Source organism: Vigna umbellata, chromosome 1 (assembly GCF_029865625.1).
Source record: "Vigna umbellata cultivar VRB3 chromosome 1, Vumbellata_1.0, whole genome shotgun sequence".
Classification (NCBI taxonomy): Eukaryota; Viridiplantae; Streptophyta; class Magnoliopsida; order Fabales; family Fabaceae; genus Vigna; species Vigna umbellata.
In genome coordinates, this window is record NC_142165.1 from 35,113,628 (window position 1) to 35,131,703 (window position 18,076).

The following is an 18,076-nucleotide window of genomic DNA, read 5'->3' on the forward strand; positions in this document are numbered from 1 at the left end:
AAAATTGGGAGAAATTCCCCGGATCTAGACTTCCCCGTACGTGCCCGTATCGACAAAACCAATAATCATGCATCGAATGAGTTAAACCATGCAAGCATTAAACAAAGAGGAAAAACCCTAACTAATGATGAAAGAAAGCATAAGTCTTAATTAAAAGATGTAAAAACAGATTCCATATATGAGAGTTTCACAAGACTACATTGATTCCCCAACAAACATAAAGAGGTTAGTTCACCATATTCATGGTGAACCTAGATGAATTACAATGAAAGAATGAAAGAATAAACCCTAAAAAGGTGAAGCGGAAGCCTCAGCATCCAAGATCCTCCTTCAAAGGGGTGGTAGAGAGAGTGTTTGCCTCGTTCCAGCCAGAGATACCTAACCCTAGGAAACCCTAAAGCTTATGTATCATTCGTAAATTATAAAAAGTCAAGTCCAAGCCCATTAAAGTGCCGCTCAGCGGTAAACTACCGCTTAGCGGTGATTGCGTGACTTGTTTTCTCCCCTCAGCGGCCATTTTGCCCCTCAGCGGATCTCCCGTGACTTCCAGAGTACCGCTCAGCGGTAAAATACCGCTCAGCGGTGAGTGCGTGACTTGTTTTCTCCCCTCAGCGGCCATTTTGCCCCTCAGCGGACCTCCCGCAAACTCCTGAGTGCCGCTCAGCGGTAAACTGCCGCTGAGCGGTGACTTCGGCTTCTCCTTTTGCACTTTTTGTTGTCTTTTCTGATTTCATCTCTCTCCTTCTTCACTTCTTTTCCCAAATTCACCTTAAAACCTGCACAAAAACACTGAAATCAAGCATAAACCTGTCCAGCTATTTTATTTCTAAAAATATAAAGAAAAACATGATTTCAAGCTAATTTCTAAGTGTGAAGGTTGCTTTTAGTGTCAATTTTAATCATAAAAATAACAGTTTTTCAACTGTTATCAGGCTACCAATGACAATGAGATGCATAGTGAAAGAGGAGTGATGAAAGGGTCGCACCTCCCAACAAAAGTTGTGCATAAAAGAATGCAGTATAGACTAGGAAGTGACTCCTAGGTCGTCTCTCAAGGACCAAATGTGGTTCGGGACTTAGATCAAACACGTAGTGGGGGGATTTTGGAAGTGTTTTTGAATGCGGATAAATTTAAATTTAAAATGAAAATTAAACACAACCGATTTAAAAGCGTTGAAGTGAAAGCAAACCGTAAAAGCAAAAATTAAAACATTAAAAACACAAACTCGCGGGAACTAAAAGAAAATATGCAAAAAGCGCTTGAACCAATTTTAAACGAGGAAAATACATTTAATCATAAAATGCACGTGCTAGCTAATAATAAAATGTAGATTGCGGTTTTGAAGCACAACAGCTGAAATCAAAATTTAATGCAATAAAATAATGCTTGAACCAAACTAAAGTAGCGAGAACTAACTTCAAGAAAACTCATTCAATGCTATTAGAATTCAACTTTTGAGCTAGAAGTAAAATGTCATTTTGCAGCAGTCATCAATGCCATTCATTCGGCAATAATGCAAAGACAAGAAAAATGTAAACACTTCAGGAATCAAAATTAAATAAGTGGCAGCCAATAAAATAAACTAAGCAAGTAAACTACTCCAAGCTGAAATAAAAAAAAGTGAAAGAATCAAAACCAAAATGAAAGTGTGCTTCTCTCCTCTCCGTGCGGCTGCACCAGCTCCAGGCCGTGAATCAAAACCAAAATGAAACACCTCTCTCCCTCCTTTCCCAAGTGGCGGCTGGACCTAGTGCCTCAGCCCTCACCCGTAACCTCCCATCCAAGCGTGCTACCAAAAATAATTTGAAATCCCCCCACGACTGCTGCTGCTCCAAGCTAAAACTCCCTTCAGCCTGCTGGACGTGTGTCTCCTCAAGGGCCTTGCTGGACCAGCCCAAAAATGAATGTCCGCGTGTGCCTTGCTTCAGCCAGCAAAACCCGTGCCCAGACCTCCAATTTTCTCTGGGCCGTGATGCTCCATAGCTTGCTGGACGCGTCAGCTGCTGGAGGCTCCACGCTTTGCTTCACTCTGGACACCACCCGCTGCTGCTGGATGCACCTCCTAATCTCTCCAAACTTGCTGGATGTTGCAGTCAAGTGTGGAATGCTGGACCGCGTGTTGATTCCTGCTGCTGTCCGCGTGAAGACCGTGACACTTGCTGGGTACACCCCCTGTGTTGCTGCTTCTACCTTGTGCAAGTTGGGCGCTACCCTCTGCTGGATGCGTGATGAATGAAGCCAAGACCTTGCTATCTGCTACTGTGCTGGACCGAGAGTTGTGTGCTGTGTTTCCTAATTGCTGGATGGCTTCTCTTTTTGCTGTGTGCACCGCTTACTGCTGGACCGTGGTTGGAAGCCAAACCTGTGTGCTCTCCAAATGCAGCCCATCTTGTAACCTTCCATCTCTCAATCTCCGCTGGACTTGTGTGCCTTGCTGAAAAAAAATGAAGAAACATGTTGGGCCGTCTCAAGCTGTTGGATGAAGATCTCCCTCTCGGTGGCAGCTGGTACTGGACCGTGACCAATCTGCTCCTGCTGGACTGTGGCTGGCCGCGTGGAATTCCTTCATGCACACCCGCTGGATGTGCTGTGTGGACGTGGCAGCATGTGGACGTGGCAGCTGTTTTTGGTCTTCAGCCCGTGAGCCCCCCTTTTTCTTCCAGCACCACTTCTTAGCTTCTCCAATCAAGCCCATCTCCATGTGCACTCCCATAATTTAAATCCACACCTCCTCACTCATTTTAGTTTAAAGTATATTGATGTGGCATTTTCTTTTGACCTCCAAATGTTCCAAATTGTATTTCCAACATTCTCCCTGCAATTAATAATGCAAATAATTTGCTCAAATAATCCAAATTAATTAAAATTAGAATTTTTGGTCAAATTAAGCACAATTAGTAAAAATGGGAAAATACTGGACAATTAAGCACAATTCCCCGATTAATTCTAGCACAATAAACTAAGTGAAGTGAACAAAATATTGACTCATCAAAATAGACCACACTTAGTCTTTTGCACTCCTGGGCAAAATATCAAGACGCAGATCAGGGAATAGTTCAAAGGACATCCAGGGTATGACACTAACTTAGCACACAGAAAACAAAGACTCGCAAGGAAACAAACAGAATTTACACAGTCCTCAAGAAATCTGGACAGAGAAAAGAAGTAGACAATTCCAACACAGAATGAATCAGAGAAAGCAGATACTCATGAAATCATCCAAGCAATTCAAGACATGGCAAAATGATCAATCAGCTCAAGAGGTGAATCAAAAGTAACAAAACCTCACAGATGCACTATTAGTGTTTCTCTCTAGTGTCTAAGGTAAGAAATGTCAACTCAATGCACTCAAGAAAACAAACACAACAGACTTGGCAAGCCTCTAATATCAATGCTCAAAATATATGCATGTTCAAATCAAAAGGTCTTTTATGGATGTAATGGGACCAAGGACAAGGGAGGATAAATATGGATGAGAAGCTACAAACCAAAAGAAATAGAGGAGCAATGGGGAACAAGTGTAAACATAGTCAACTCACACCCAAAACCTCTAATTCAATCCTCTTCTTGACTCCATTATTCACAATTTTTTTTCTCATTTTTCTCTATATATTTTTTTTTCATTTCTCATCTTGTCTCTTTTCTTTTCTTTCTGTTTAGGACACAACTGTAAGAGACAAGATACACAACATATTTACAAAAACAAAACAAGAAGAGGAACCAACTAGCCAATTCATCAGAATCCCCAAGGAGACCACACTTGTTCCCAAGACACTTCCAAAGCTCCAAAATTCCCTAAGGTTAAGGTTATCATGGTTTTTCACTTAAGGGTGATTAATGAGCTTGAAAACAAAGAACAGGGGAAAAGTATAGGCTCAAGGGGGTTATCAAAGGATTAAAACAAGGTAAGCTTAATTGGCCAGAGAGGTTCAAGAACAAAACTGCCTTTATCACCTCCAAACATGCATATCAATCAAGAATTATCAACAAGAGTCAAGCCAAGACATATGCGCAAGCAATCAAGAGACATATCACACATAAGAAAGAACATTAAGTGGCTCAAATCTCACACAGGGTAATTGTCACAATCAATTCAACCTCTCAAAAATCATAATCATCTTCCAAGCAAAGAAAAGCAAGGATTTCAAACAAATAAGTATCAATCAAGTGAAGGAAATGATAAGTCTACAACCCAAACAAAGTCCAGAAATCAAGAGAAACATGTAAAACTGTACACAAGACACGACAAAAATAACCTAGAAAAGAAAAAATTTACCCAAGAAAACAAAAACTAACAAAGACAAATAAAAATCTCCCCCAATAGACCACACTTAAACTACACAGTGTCCTCAATGTGTCACAAGCATAAGATCGAAAATCAAAACAGTGAACAGATCATGGACAAGTGCAATAAAAGTAGGGAAAAGGGGGAGAAGAGAGAAAGAAAACTCCCCTGATCATGGTGGCAGTTGCCAATTTTGGACTTTCAGGGAGATGTCTTCCACCACAGGATCCAGCAAGGAAGTTTTGAGGAAGAATTGCTTCATCCTCCAGATTTGATCAAGCAGGAAAATATCATCCACAGCTGGATCTAAGAAGAAGTGATTGTTGATGAGCAGGTTCAGCTGGTGCCTATTGATCTTGAAGCTTTTGCCAGTGTTAGCACCTTTATTTTCCACTGTGGGTGCATGTTGGTCAAATTCATGTGTACCTCCTGCAACATGGTTAGTGCAATGTGGCTCCAAAGAAATGGCATGCAGAGGTATAACACCCAATCCCAATTTATCAGACTGAACCTCAGATACATCCTCAGAACATGAATCAATTTCAAAATCACAAGCAATATCAACTACAGACTCAGATTCATGTTCAATGCATGGAGAATAAACATTCGGATGCGACAGCAAAAATTGGTTCTCATCATGCATAGAGGGGAAATTAAAATCAGACTCAACAACAATATAATCATCAACATAATCCTCAACAATATAATCATCAACATAATCAAATTGAGGTATGTTTACCTCCTCTTCCTTGAAGATTGCTAAAGTGTGGGAAGATGAAGGTGGTCTACCTGGTTCAGGGTTACTGCTTATTTCTGCCTGCTCCTAAAAATACTCATCACTCTCCTCAGGTGCAAGAGTAGGGACATAGGATGATGGGAAAGTAGATGGCACAATAGTAAGTTCATGACTCTTCTCCCCATCTTCTATGTTGATGCCACTATCATCATCATCTGGAATCTGAACAGTCTGAAATGGTAACTCTGAATCTTGAGACTGTTCCTCAGTGAGTTGAGTGGCCATCTGCCCTATCTGATCAGTCATACTCTGAATGGCAGCTCCTATTTCTTGCTGGAACTGCATGTTCTCTTGCCTAAACTGAAGGTTCTGCATGGTCATCTGCTCCAACAACTCCTGCAATGTAGGCTCAGAAGTAGAAGGCTGAGGAGCTGTTTCGGCAGAAGCATCATATTGCTGACTCTGATATTGCTGGACTGGTGGAGGCATGAAGGTACTCTGGAATGGTGGTTCTTGATATTGATGTTGTGGAGCATTGTACCATCCCAAGGTAGGGTCATTCCATCCAAGACCGTTGTCGTATCCATCTTGCACATGGGAGAATTTACTCAGAAATTTATGCTCAAGATCTTCCCATCTGGTAATGGATCCTGGAGGAAGAGAGTCTTTCCAATCTTTTGGTGCTCTTTCTAATGAGTGCGGGAATGCTCTTAAGAAAACTAGATCGTCCGGGACATTTGGAAGTTTCATTAAAGAGCAAATTCGATAAAACCTATCCAAATGTTCATGTGGGCATTCACCTGCAAGACCATAAAACTTGGGCAACAAATTCATCAGTCCAGTGGTGAGAACTAAATGATCACCATCCTCATTAGGTGGAACCGGCTCCCAAAGAGAGCTCTCAGAAATTTGAGGATGAGCCACATTGTTCTCAGCATAAAAATCAGCAGAATATGAATCACAATCAAAGTAACATGCAGAAGGAGAATCATAATCAGAGGCACTGGCAGAATAAGCAGTATTCACGAAATCAAAATAGGTAGACATGGAAAAAGAAGAATACTAAAAATCACGAAACAAATAAAACACAACACATTTATACATGCAACACGCACACACAAAACAGAACATCACATCACATCACAACACAAGACAAAACACAACACACACAAACACAACAAAAAGACCTAAGACTGAACCGTTGGTCCCCGGCAACGGCGCCATTTTGATGAAAGGGTCGCACCTCCCAACAAAAGTTGTGCATAAAAGAATGCAGTATAGACTAGGAAGTGACTCCTAGGTCGTCTCTCAAGGACCAAATGTGGTTCGGGACTTAGATCAAACACGTAGTGGGGGGATTTTGGAAGTGTTTTTGAATGCGGATAAATTTAAATTTAAAATGAAAATTAAACACAACCGATTTAAAAGCGTTGAAGTGAAAGCAAACCGTAAAAGCAAAAATTAAAACATTAAAAACACAAACTCGCGGGAACTAAAAGAAAATATGCAAAAAGCGCTTGAACCAATTTTAAACGAGGAAAATACATTTAATCATAAAATGCACGTGCTAGCTAATAATAAAATGTAGATTGCGGTTTTGAAGCACAACAGCTGAAATCAAAATTTAATGCAATAAAATAATGCTTGAACCAAACTAAAGTAGCGAGAACTAACTTCAAGAAAACTCATTCAATGCTATTAGAATTCAACTTTTGAGCTAGAAGTAAAATGTCATTTTGCAGCAGTCATCAATGCCATTCATTCGGCAATAATGCAAAGACAAGAAAAATGTAAACACTCCAGGAATCAAAATCAAATAAGTGGCAGCCAATAAAATAAACTAAGCAAGTAAACTACTCCAAGCTGAAATAAAAAAAGTGAAAGAATCAAAACCAAAATGAAAGTGTGCTTCTCTCCTCTCCGTGCGGCTGCACCAGCTCCAGGCCGTGAATCAAAACCAAAATGAAACACCTCTCTCCCTCCTTTCCCAAGTGGCGGCTGGACCTAGTGCCTCAGCCCTCACCCGTAACCTCCCATCCAAGCGTGCTACCAAAAATAATTTGAAATCCCCCCACGACTGCTGCTGCTCCAAGCTAAAACTCCCTTCAGCCTGCTGGACGTGTGTCTCCTCAAGGGCCTTGCTGGACCAGCCCAAAAATGAATGTCCCCGTGTGCCTTGCTTCAGCCAGCAAAACCCGTGCCCAGACCTCCAATTTTCTCTGGGCCGTGATGCTCCATAGCTTGCTGGACGCGTCAGCTGCTGGAGGCTCCACGCTTTGCTTCACTCTGGACACCACCCGCTGCTGCTGGATGCACCTCCTAATCTCTCCAAACTTGCTGGATGTTGCAGTCAAGTGTGGAATGCTGGACCGCGTGTTGATTCCTGCTGCTGTCCGCGTGAAGACCGTGACACTTGCTGGGTACACCCCCTGTGTTGCTGCTTCTACCTTGTGCAAGTTGGGCGCTACCCTCTGCTGGATGCGTGATGAATGAAGCCAAGACCTTGCTATCTGCTACTGTGCTGGACCGAGAGTTGTGTGCTGTGTTTCCTAATTGCTGGATGGCTTCTCTTTTTGCTGTGTGCACCGCTTACTGCTGGACCGTGGTTGGAAGCCAAACCTGTGTGCTCTCCAAATGCAGCCCATCTTGTAACCTTCCATCTCTCAATCTCCGCTGGACTTGTGTGCCTTGCTGAAAAAAAATGAAGAAACATGTTGGGCCGTCTCAAGCTGTTGGATGAAGATCTCCCTCTCGGTGGCAGCTGGTACTGGACCGTGACCAATCTGCTCCTGCTGGACTGTGGCTGGCCGCGTGGAATTCCTTCATGCACACCCGCTGGATGTGCTGTGTGGACGTGGCAGCATGTGGACGTGGCAGCTGTTTTTGGTCTTCAGCCCGTGAGCCCCCCTTTTTCTTCCAGCACCACTTCTTAGCTTCTCCAATCAAGCCCATCTCCATGTGCACTCCCATAATTTAAATCCACACCTCCTCACTCATTTTAGTTTAAAGTATATTGATGTGGCATTTTCTTTTGACCTCCAAATGTTCCAAATTGTATTTCCAACATTCTCCCTGCAATTAATAATGCAAATAATTTGCTCAAATAATCCAAATTAATTAAAATTAGAATTTTTGGTCAAATTAAGCACAATTAGTAAAAATGGGAAAATACTGGACAATTAAGCACAATTCCCCGATTAATTCTAGCACAATAAACTAAGTGAAGTGAACAAAATATTGACTCATCAAGGAGCTCCATCACAACCTATGAGAGTTCTACAGTTACAGTCTTATGATGCCCTACTTGCTCAAAACAAGATTATTACTCAACAATTGGAGGTCTTGACAAAGAAACTTTCTCAGCCATCAAAGGAGTGATAGAATGTCTTACAGGTTCAACAACAACTTTGTGAGCTGTGTGGTGGAGATCATGTGAATGGACAATGTGCCATGCAAGCCAATACCCAGGAAAAAGTAAATTATATGGGTAATCAGAACCACCTAGGTAATTTCAACCAAGGGTGGAAACCTCACCCAAGCATGGGTCAAGGGCAAGCTGAGCAAATTAATAGACCACCATAGCAGCAATGAGAACCACAATCCTTTTTATCTAAAAAGATGACAAAACTGAAAGACACCCTTCAACAAAGCTGAGCAAATTAATAGACCACCATAGCAGCAGTGAGAACCACAATCCTTTTTATCTGAAAAGATGACAAAACTGAAAGACACCCTTCAACAATTCATGCAAGTGTCCGTCTCTACTCAGAAGAGCACTAAAGCAGCCATTAGAAACTTGGAGATACAAGTTGGTCAACTGGATAAAAAGTTGGAGGAGATGTTTGACAGGAGTTTTGGGGTTAATATTGCAATTAACCCTAAGGAGGAGTGCAATGCCATTATGACTAGAAGTGACAAGATGTTAGATGAGAGAAAAGTTGAGAGAAAAGAAAAAGCTAAGTTAAGTGAAGTAGAAGAAGAGAATGAAGAGAGAAAAGAAAGGGTAAGAAAAGAGAAAGATGAGGGGAAGGAAAAAGAAAAAGAGAAAGCAAAAAGTGAAAAAGAAAAAATATTTTAGAAGCCCCTTCCTTATCCAAAGAGCTTTTCAAAGAATGACAAAGAGAAGAAATATGGGCGTTTCATGGAGACTTTCAAGCAATTGGAGATTACTATGCCCTTGACCGAAGCACTGCAGCAAATCCCTGCATATGCGAAGCACATGAAGCAATTCCTCAAAAAGAAGAAATATCTAGATGAGGAAACAATTGAAGTGTAGGGTAATTGTAGTGCCATATTGCAGAAGACGCTACCTCCCAAATTCAAAGATCCGGGGAGTTTCACCATCCCTTACACCATTGGGAATCATGATATAGGGAAGGCTCTAGTTGACGTAGGAGCTAATATCAATCTAATCCCCTTATTTATGCTTAAGAAGATTGGTGGTTTGGAGGTCAAACCTACAAAAGCAATCTTGCAAATGACAGACAGGTCGATTAAGCATCCTTATGGTGTGGTAGAAGACGTGGTGGTTAAAATTGATAAACTCAAATTTCTGGTGGACTTTGTAGTGATGGACATGGAGGAAAATGTAGAGATACCGCTCATCCTTGGAAGGCCATTCATGAAGACAACTAAGGTTGTCATTCAAGTGGATGATGGAGTTATAAAGTTGAAAGACCAATATGAAGAGGTGACTTTCAATGTCTTTGAAGCTGGGCAACCAATACAAGAAACAAAGACTAGTCCTAAAGCTAAAGACGAAGTTCTATCAGTGACTAGTTTACCTGATAAAGCTGCCAAGACGATCAAGAGGAATCATAGTTGTTGCTTTCCAAGGCTGAAGGAAGATGATGGAGATCAAGAAGAAAAACTTGTTCACATTGACTCTGTGATGGAAAATAATGAACCCTACCTTGGCAAACCAGTGAAATTCAAGAACAGGTTATGGGTTATCAAGGATATAAAGGCAAATGGAGTTCTTGAGATTGAGGTTCCTTACTCTAGGAGAGTCAAGTTGGTGACAAGAAAGATGCTGAGATTATGTTGGTGTCATGAAAGGAAGAAGCACATCAACACTGAAAATCAAACTTGAGCTTTAGTGGGTCAAGCTAGTGACGTTAAAGAAGCACTTCCTGGGAGGCAACCTAGCTTTCTAAACTTTTCCTTTTGATCATTTGTTTTGCTATTGTACTCTGCTTGAATGAATTACACTGCTTTGATTCAACTGTATTGTGTTTTGTGATGAGTATTGCTTTGTGATATTCTAGTGTATTGATTGATGTTGACATGATGCATGATGTGCTGATATACAGATGATGGCTCACAGTGTATGAAACAGGTGCTTGAGGTAAAATTTGATTGAGATACTGAGCAGGGTGTTTTTCTAAATTCTAGGACTTGAGAGTTTACCTATGTGAGTTTTGGGCTTTAGAGTTTTTGTGAATAAGTGTTATTACTTTGGAAGTATGAATGATTTTGCCCAAATTTTCTGTGATTGAACTACTTGCTTGTGAGTATGTTTGATTATGGTTAAATGAAAGGCAAAGTTAATTTGTGTGACATGGTGATAGTAGAGTGAAAAAGACACCAACACCTCACTATACACCTGTGAGTTGAGAGATACACTTTTAAGTGCTTGAGTGATATACTTTTGAGTGCTTAAGTGAAACACTTTCCTTGGTAAGGAGTAGTTCTTTGAATTTCTGATTACATCTTTGTTTGGTTGATTAATCATTCTTAAGGATAGCATCTGTTGAATTATATGAGCATCACATTGATTTTGATTGGATTAAAGCATCTGCTCATCTTGACTGACATCCTTATACTAAGTTGATAAAAGTGATTTCTTGTCCTGGAAGAAAAAGCTTTTGAAAAACGTTGAATCATTGTAGTAATTGTTCTGAAAAGCTGAGTTACAATATGTTTTGCTTGAGGAAAAACAAAGTTCTAAGTTTGGGGTTGTGATAACGGTTTAAAATACCGTTATTTGTGATGCAATTTTGATACTAAATGCACCTTTTTCTGCTTAGAAACTTGCTTGAAATCATGATTTTCTGTTAAGTTGTGTGAATAAGAGGGTTGAGGTTGAACTTAATGATTTTATGACTAAATTCCCTTGTTTTAGTAGGTTAATGAAGTGATTTGGAATAAGAATCAAAGTATGAAGGAGTCGAAACTGAAGGAGCGAGCAGAACTGTAGAAAAAGAGAAAAAAACGCAGTACTGAAAAAATTCGCGAGGCTTGGGCGCCCCTCAGGGGGGGTTGAGCGCCAAAAGTGTACCACACACCGCCTGGGCGCCCCTTTTGGGCACTTAAGCGCCAGAAAGTACCGTTCAACGCCCGGGCACCCCACTTAGGGCACTTGAGCGCCAACAACATGGACCAGACTTTGTTTCTGTTTTGTTTTCGCTTTATTTAAAGGACCCAGACGTCCTAGGTTTTCTATCTTTGGCAGGAGGAGCGCAGCAGCACACTCTTTCACTCTCTGGAGGCGGATTTGGTGACATCTAGTTTTTTAGGGTTTTCCTAACAATTAATGAAAGAAGAATATATAATTAATAATCAATTCAATACATGAGAGTTCACAAAGGTTTACATCATTCCCCAACAACAAATATAGTTTAGTTCACATTGACATGGTGAATCTAGATGAATAATGGAAAACGAATGAAAGATAAAATTAATGAAAGAAGAATATAAAATTAAGAATCAATTCAATACATGAGAGTTCACAAAGGTTTACATCATTCCCCAACAACAAATAGAATTTAGTTCACCATTGACATGGTGAAACTAGATGAATAATGGAAAAAGAATGAAAGATAAAACCCTAGAAGTTGAAGATAAGAGCTTTCGCATCCAAATCCGCCTCCGAGGGCTCAAAGGGTGTGTTTCTACGCCCCAAAAAGGTTGAGCGGGGGGCGACTCGAGGAAGTGGTGCTCAGCGCCCCAAAAAGGACGCCCAGGCGCGAGACAGGGACTTCCTATGGTGAGGGCTCTAGAAAAAGGGCAGCCAAGCGTGAGTTAGTGTTACTACGTTCCTCCTTTCTGATGCTTTTCCAGCTTTTCCTGAGTTCCAACTCCTTACTACTTCAACTCTTCTTCCAAATCATCTCAATTCCTGTTGAAAATAAGGAAATCTAGCATTGAATCATTAAATTCACCTTCAACTCTCTTATTCACACAAAACTATGATTTCAAGCTACTTTCGAAGTAAAAAAGGTTGTTTTTAGTATCAAAATTAAGTATCAAAGAACGGTAAATTCAACTGTTATCACTTGTCTCCTTGCTAAGCTTGGTTTTGTCACCTAAAAATTCCATTGAGATAGCCTTGTTTATTTTGACATTTTCTTTCTTTTCTCATTGGCGCTTTTATGGTGTAGATTTATGGCCTTATGGTGAGACAACATCATTTAAGGTAGCCTGTTAGGTGAAGAAGGCATTGGGAAGAGCTTGAAGTCTTGGTTGAAAACAAGAAGTAGAGATAGTATACATTTGGTGAGGGAGAGTGATTTAATTGTATTTTCTTTGCATTCTAAGATTGTCTTTGATTTCTCTTTTGGTTTATATAATTTGGCTTGTTATGGGTTTGTCCTAATAAGAACATTGGACACTTAATTTTAAGTGTTATTTGTAGTTTTTGATTAGAGGAAACCAAAGTTCATTCTAATTCATCATTAAGCCGCATATTGTATATTTAATTGCTTTCCTTAATTGTGGTAGCTTAGTGTTTGTTTACTTATTGTACAAGCTTGAGTCCCTTTGAGAAGTTTGGTGCACAGGAACTTGAGGTAAACTTTGGCTAGGAAAGACTTGGGTTTTAAGCAATCCATTGTGATTCACCTCTCTTTTGTGGAAGTGAACTTAAGTCTCTTTTGCTTCCTTAAATCTCTTAAAGAAACCTATTTGGAATTCAAGTTTTTTTGTTGCATTGAATATTTTAAAAAACTTAATGTCTAAGACCGCATCTTATGAAATTGGTAGTGACTCTAGTGAAGAGGTCAAACCTACTTTGAAAAACTTAGCCAAAGAACTAAAGTCACTAAAATTTGCAAAAGCAAGAAACTATTTTGAAGGAAAAAGAAAAGATGGAAAGAGAAGAATATCTTGCTAAATTAGATGAGGAGCTTAGAATTCTTAATGCTAAACAAGAGAAAACACAAGAAGAAATAAGAAAGAGCAAGAGTAGAAGTAGAAGTCATACTAGGACGAGTTCAAGAATTCCAACTCAAATTACACACACTCTCCCACACCATGAGGTAGGTAGTAGGATTCTTAACCAATAATATCAACCACCACCAGTGTGAAATTGAGAACCTTCCTAGAGAGATTAGGGTGGATCTTCCCCATTTTCATGTAAGAGAAGATGTAGAAGCATATCTAGATTGGGAGATGAAGGTAGAACAACTCTTTGAATGTCACCAAGTTAGTAAGGAAAGAAAGGTCTCCCTAGCCACCCTAAGTTTTCAAGTGAATGCCTTACATTTGTGGGCTTCCTTAGTTAGAGAAAGAAAACTCTCTAATTTCCCTCCAATTCAATATTGGAATGAGCTCAAGAGTGTCATGAGAAGAAGGCACATTCCCTCCTACTACAACCGTGAGGTAATGGATAAAATCCAAAGGCTCCAATAAGGAGATCTAAGTGTAGCACAATATAGGCAAAAGATGGAGCTTTATACCATAAAGATAGAAATTAAAGAGGAGAATAAAATCACCACCTATAGGTTTCTTAGTGGTCTTAAACTTGAAATTAGAGATAAAATGAAGTTGCTACCTTATCAAGATTTGAATGATTTGGTACAATTGAGCATCAAAGTGGAACAATAACTTTTGAGAAGCAAGCTTCACTCTAGCTCTAATATTAAGAAAAACTATAAGAGGGAGGACAAATAATTAGAAGAAGTAGAACCCTTTAGGAATCTAAAGAGAGAAAAAAGAGAAGAAAAAGAGAAGCCAGGGATGGGAACATTATCTAAAACTAACACTAGTGAGATTAAATGTTTTAAGTGTCTTGGTAGATTTTAATACCCAATTTCGTCCGGGTAGTTAAAAAAATATCTAGAGTTAACAAGAGATAATAAAATAAAATAAACGGGCCAAGATAATACGAGGTCCAAAAAATGATTTTATTCTGTTTTCCTTTTTTTATTATTTTTATTCCTGATTTTTGCTTTGTTTCGTTTTCATTTATTTCCCTTCCTGTTTATATTTTATTTTATTTTTATTTTTACTTCATTTTATTTGGTTTTATTTTTATTTTTATTTTTATTTTTTTTTTGTTTTATTTTATCTTATTACTTCTTATTTCTTTGTTTCATCTTTATTTTATGTTATTCCACTTTTGCTTTACGTTATTTCATTTTATTTTCTCTTTTTAGGTTTACTCATTTTTATATTTTATATTTTTATTTTTATTTTGCGGTTTCCCTTTTTAAAGTTGTTTTTATTTTTTATTTTATTTTATTTTATTTTATTTTATTTTATTTTTTTCAAGAAAAGGTTACTCTTTTTATAAATATTTGCACTGCTGACACAAGAAAAAGAAGTCAACTAGGTTCCCTCCTCCTGAAGCCATCCGTTACACTGATCAAGCATAGAGAATGCTTAAAATATGTTTACACGGTGGTAGCTTGAAAAAGGTATTTGTTTTTCTTGCCGAAATTTCTTAAGCAGCAGCAGCCATACATGGAAGGGAAAGATTTTTGAAAGAGTATCTGCCATCTGCAAAATGGAGACACGAAAAAAGAAAAAAGACAAAGGAAGATCTCAGGTCAGGCCAGAGCTCCCAGAAGTAGTGCAGCAGAAAAAGAGCTTGGTAGTTTTCAAAATGGGGGAATCACGTTCATTCAAAGGGAAGACCTCGGGTGAGAGAAAAAAGGGGGAATGGCCTTTGCCTTCATCGGATTGTGAGCTTTGGTGCCCAGGAGGCGAAACTAAAAAATCGAAGAGAGCAAAGAGGAAAAGAAAACCGAACCCAAAGGAGAAGTTTCTGAAAGCTGTGAAGAATTCATCTGTGGTTGCCTTCCACCTATCGGGCTCCAGAGGACCACAGCCAAATACAACTTTGAGACTCCCAGGATCTATAACACCTCACCATCACAGAACAGGAGAGAGCTCACGACCATATCCCAGCCACTAGCTCCGGAGACAACTAAGAAGGAGAACATTACTGGAGGGGAGAAGGGAGACTAAAACCAAAAGAAAACATTTTCTTGGAAGCGACAAAGGTAAGTCTTCATATGCCTAGACTCTTTGGTTTTGCTCTTATATGTGCCTCCTTTATGCGCGTGATGTTTGATTAAATGTTCATAGTCATGTTGGTTTTCTTTGTGGCATTGTCTTTGGATCAAACTGCACTCTAAATGTGATTTCGATACCTGCGAGACTCATCGAGTATTTATAAAAAAAAAGCATATACTCCCCAACATCAAAGCCTCAATACCCTTAGCATTCAGAAAACATGTAATAAAAAGCAAATGGAGATAGCACTGTTAACAAATAGCACTGTTAGCAAACGAAATAAACAGACCGAGTCACAGCTTCATGCCAATACACTCAGAGCATTCACCTCTTCAGAATTTCCTTACATCACAGAAACCTACCATCCCCCAACCTTCATCCTCATTCACTCATTTTCCTAACCTCTGCCTCCACCACGTTTTCTAACACAATCATCATTCACACTTCCTCACACTACCTTCTCCTTCTAATCTGATCAGGATTTTGAATCCTCTCCAAGCAAGTACGTGATTAACACGGGCCTCAACAATAATATTACAAACCTAACCCCTTCCTTGAACTTCTCCTCAACATCATGTTCTTCTACAATAACAGCAACAACATCTCCAGCACCCGTGATAACCTCCAACAGCCATCATCATCAACCCCAAATCAATACACAAAGCCTAAAATATCAGACAATGCTGAAACCAACCAAAAATAAAAAAAAAAGAAAAGAAGAGTGGGAGGAGGAGAGTGACGCCGCGGCGGCTCGCAGTGATTGGCCTCGCTGGGGGTGATGTCGGCATGGCACGGAGGGGCGAGAGTCCCTCTCTCGCACGCGAAGAGGTGGAGAAGAGAAGGAGCTGATTGGAGCTTGGGGCCGACACGGGCTCTGGCAGTGACGCGGTGGCCATCTTCGTCGCGGGGGCCGGTTTGGTTCGGAGGTGGCAACCGGCAGGGTCTGTGGTGGCGATCGGCGCACTGGTGGTGTCCTGGTTTTGTGGACGGCAGCGGCCGTTTTGGCGGAGGCAGTGACGTGGTGGCCATCTTCGTCGCAGGGGTTGGTTTGGTTCGGAGGTGGCAACCGGCAGGGTCTGTGGTGGCGATCGGCGCACTGGTGGTGTCCTGGTTTTGTGGACGGCGGCGGCCGTTTTGGCGGAGGCGGTGGCGCGTGTGCGCGAACGGGCGGAGGTCCTGCCTCGTTCGGGAGAGGGGCTCTAGGTCTCTGTTTTCTGAATGTTGGAATGGGAAGAAGAGTGGCAGAACCCCTAATGCCTCTGCTTGAAACAAAAAAAAAAACCTTGGGCCCGATCCAAATAGTTTTAGAAACAAAAAAGGACTCTTTTCTTTACTACGCGCATCCGATCTCTCACCCTTGCACCCATACGTCCATCCCCAACCTTGGGCTCAGGCCCGTTCTGTTCCTAACAAATAAAAACGCTTTCTCCTTCGCGCAGCCCTCGTTTTTCACCCACGCACCCCCATACGTTCTCTTGACCTGGGTTCAGGCCCATCCTGTTCTTAAAAAATAATAACAAAAGAAATAAGATTCTTTTTCTTGCCTGCACCCCCTATTCTCACTTCCTCACCCCCTTTCAGTTTGGGCTTAGGCTTCATCTGTTTATAGAAGGAAAATTAGTTTAGACACCCAATTTTTTTTTTTCATGTGGGCTTCCTCACCATTTGTTTTATTTTTATTACTTATTTATTTATTTGCTTTTCTTTACTTATTTTGTTCCTTCATTTGTTTTATTCTATTTGTTTTTTTATTGTTGTTATGGTTATTTATTGTTTTTATTTTATTCTAAATATCTATTTATTTTAAAATACATAAAAAATAAAATATTTATATATAAAAAAAAATTACAAAAAATACGTTTAAAGGTTTAAGCACACGTATGACCGCTCGCGTCGTCCTTGTGCTAAAAACCTTTTCTTCTTTCTTATAGAAAATTACAAAATACGCTTAAAGGTTAAAGCACACGTGTGACCGCTCGCGTCATCCTTGTGCTAAAAACCTTTTATTCTTTCTAAAAAATTACAAAAATACGTTTAAAGGTTTAAGCACACGTGTGACCGCTCGCGTCGTCCTTGTGCTAAAAACCTTTTCTTCTTTCTTATAAAAATTACAAAAAATACGTTTAAAGGTTTAAGCACACGTGTGACCGCTCGCGTCGTCCTTATGCTAAAAACCTTTTCTTCTTTCTTATAAGAATTACAAAAAATACGTTTAAAGGTTTAAGCGCACGTGTGACCGCTCGCGTCGTCCTTGTGCTAAAAACCTTTTCTTCTTCCTTATAAAATTACAAAAAATACGTTTTGAAGGTTAAGCACACGTGTGACCGCTCGCGTCGTCCTTGTGCTAAAACCTTTTCTTCTTTCTTAAATAAAATTACAAAAAATATTTTAAAGGTTCAGCACACGTGTGATCGCACGCATCGTCCTTGTGCTAAATACGTTTTCCGTTTATTTTATAAAAATATCAAAAAATATAAAATCTTCAGAAACTAAAAACATCAACAATTTCTAGCCAGAACTACGTTATCCTTGATTCTCCATCAAAAGTGGAGATACGTAGGAGCAAGGTTAGTCCTTGTCAGGTTCACTTCCCAAAAATCCAAAATCATTTTCAAAACAAATTTTCAAACAATTTCCAAACAAATTTCTCAAACAGATTCAAAAGATCTACGTAACCCTGATTTCTCATTTTGAATGAGAATACGTAGGAGCAAGGTCAATCCTTGTCGGGCCCAAAAAACTAAAAAATATATTTTGCTTCTTTAGAGTTTTATTTTAGGGGATAGTTAAACATTTTGAAAACCACATCATATTC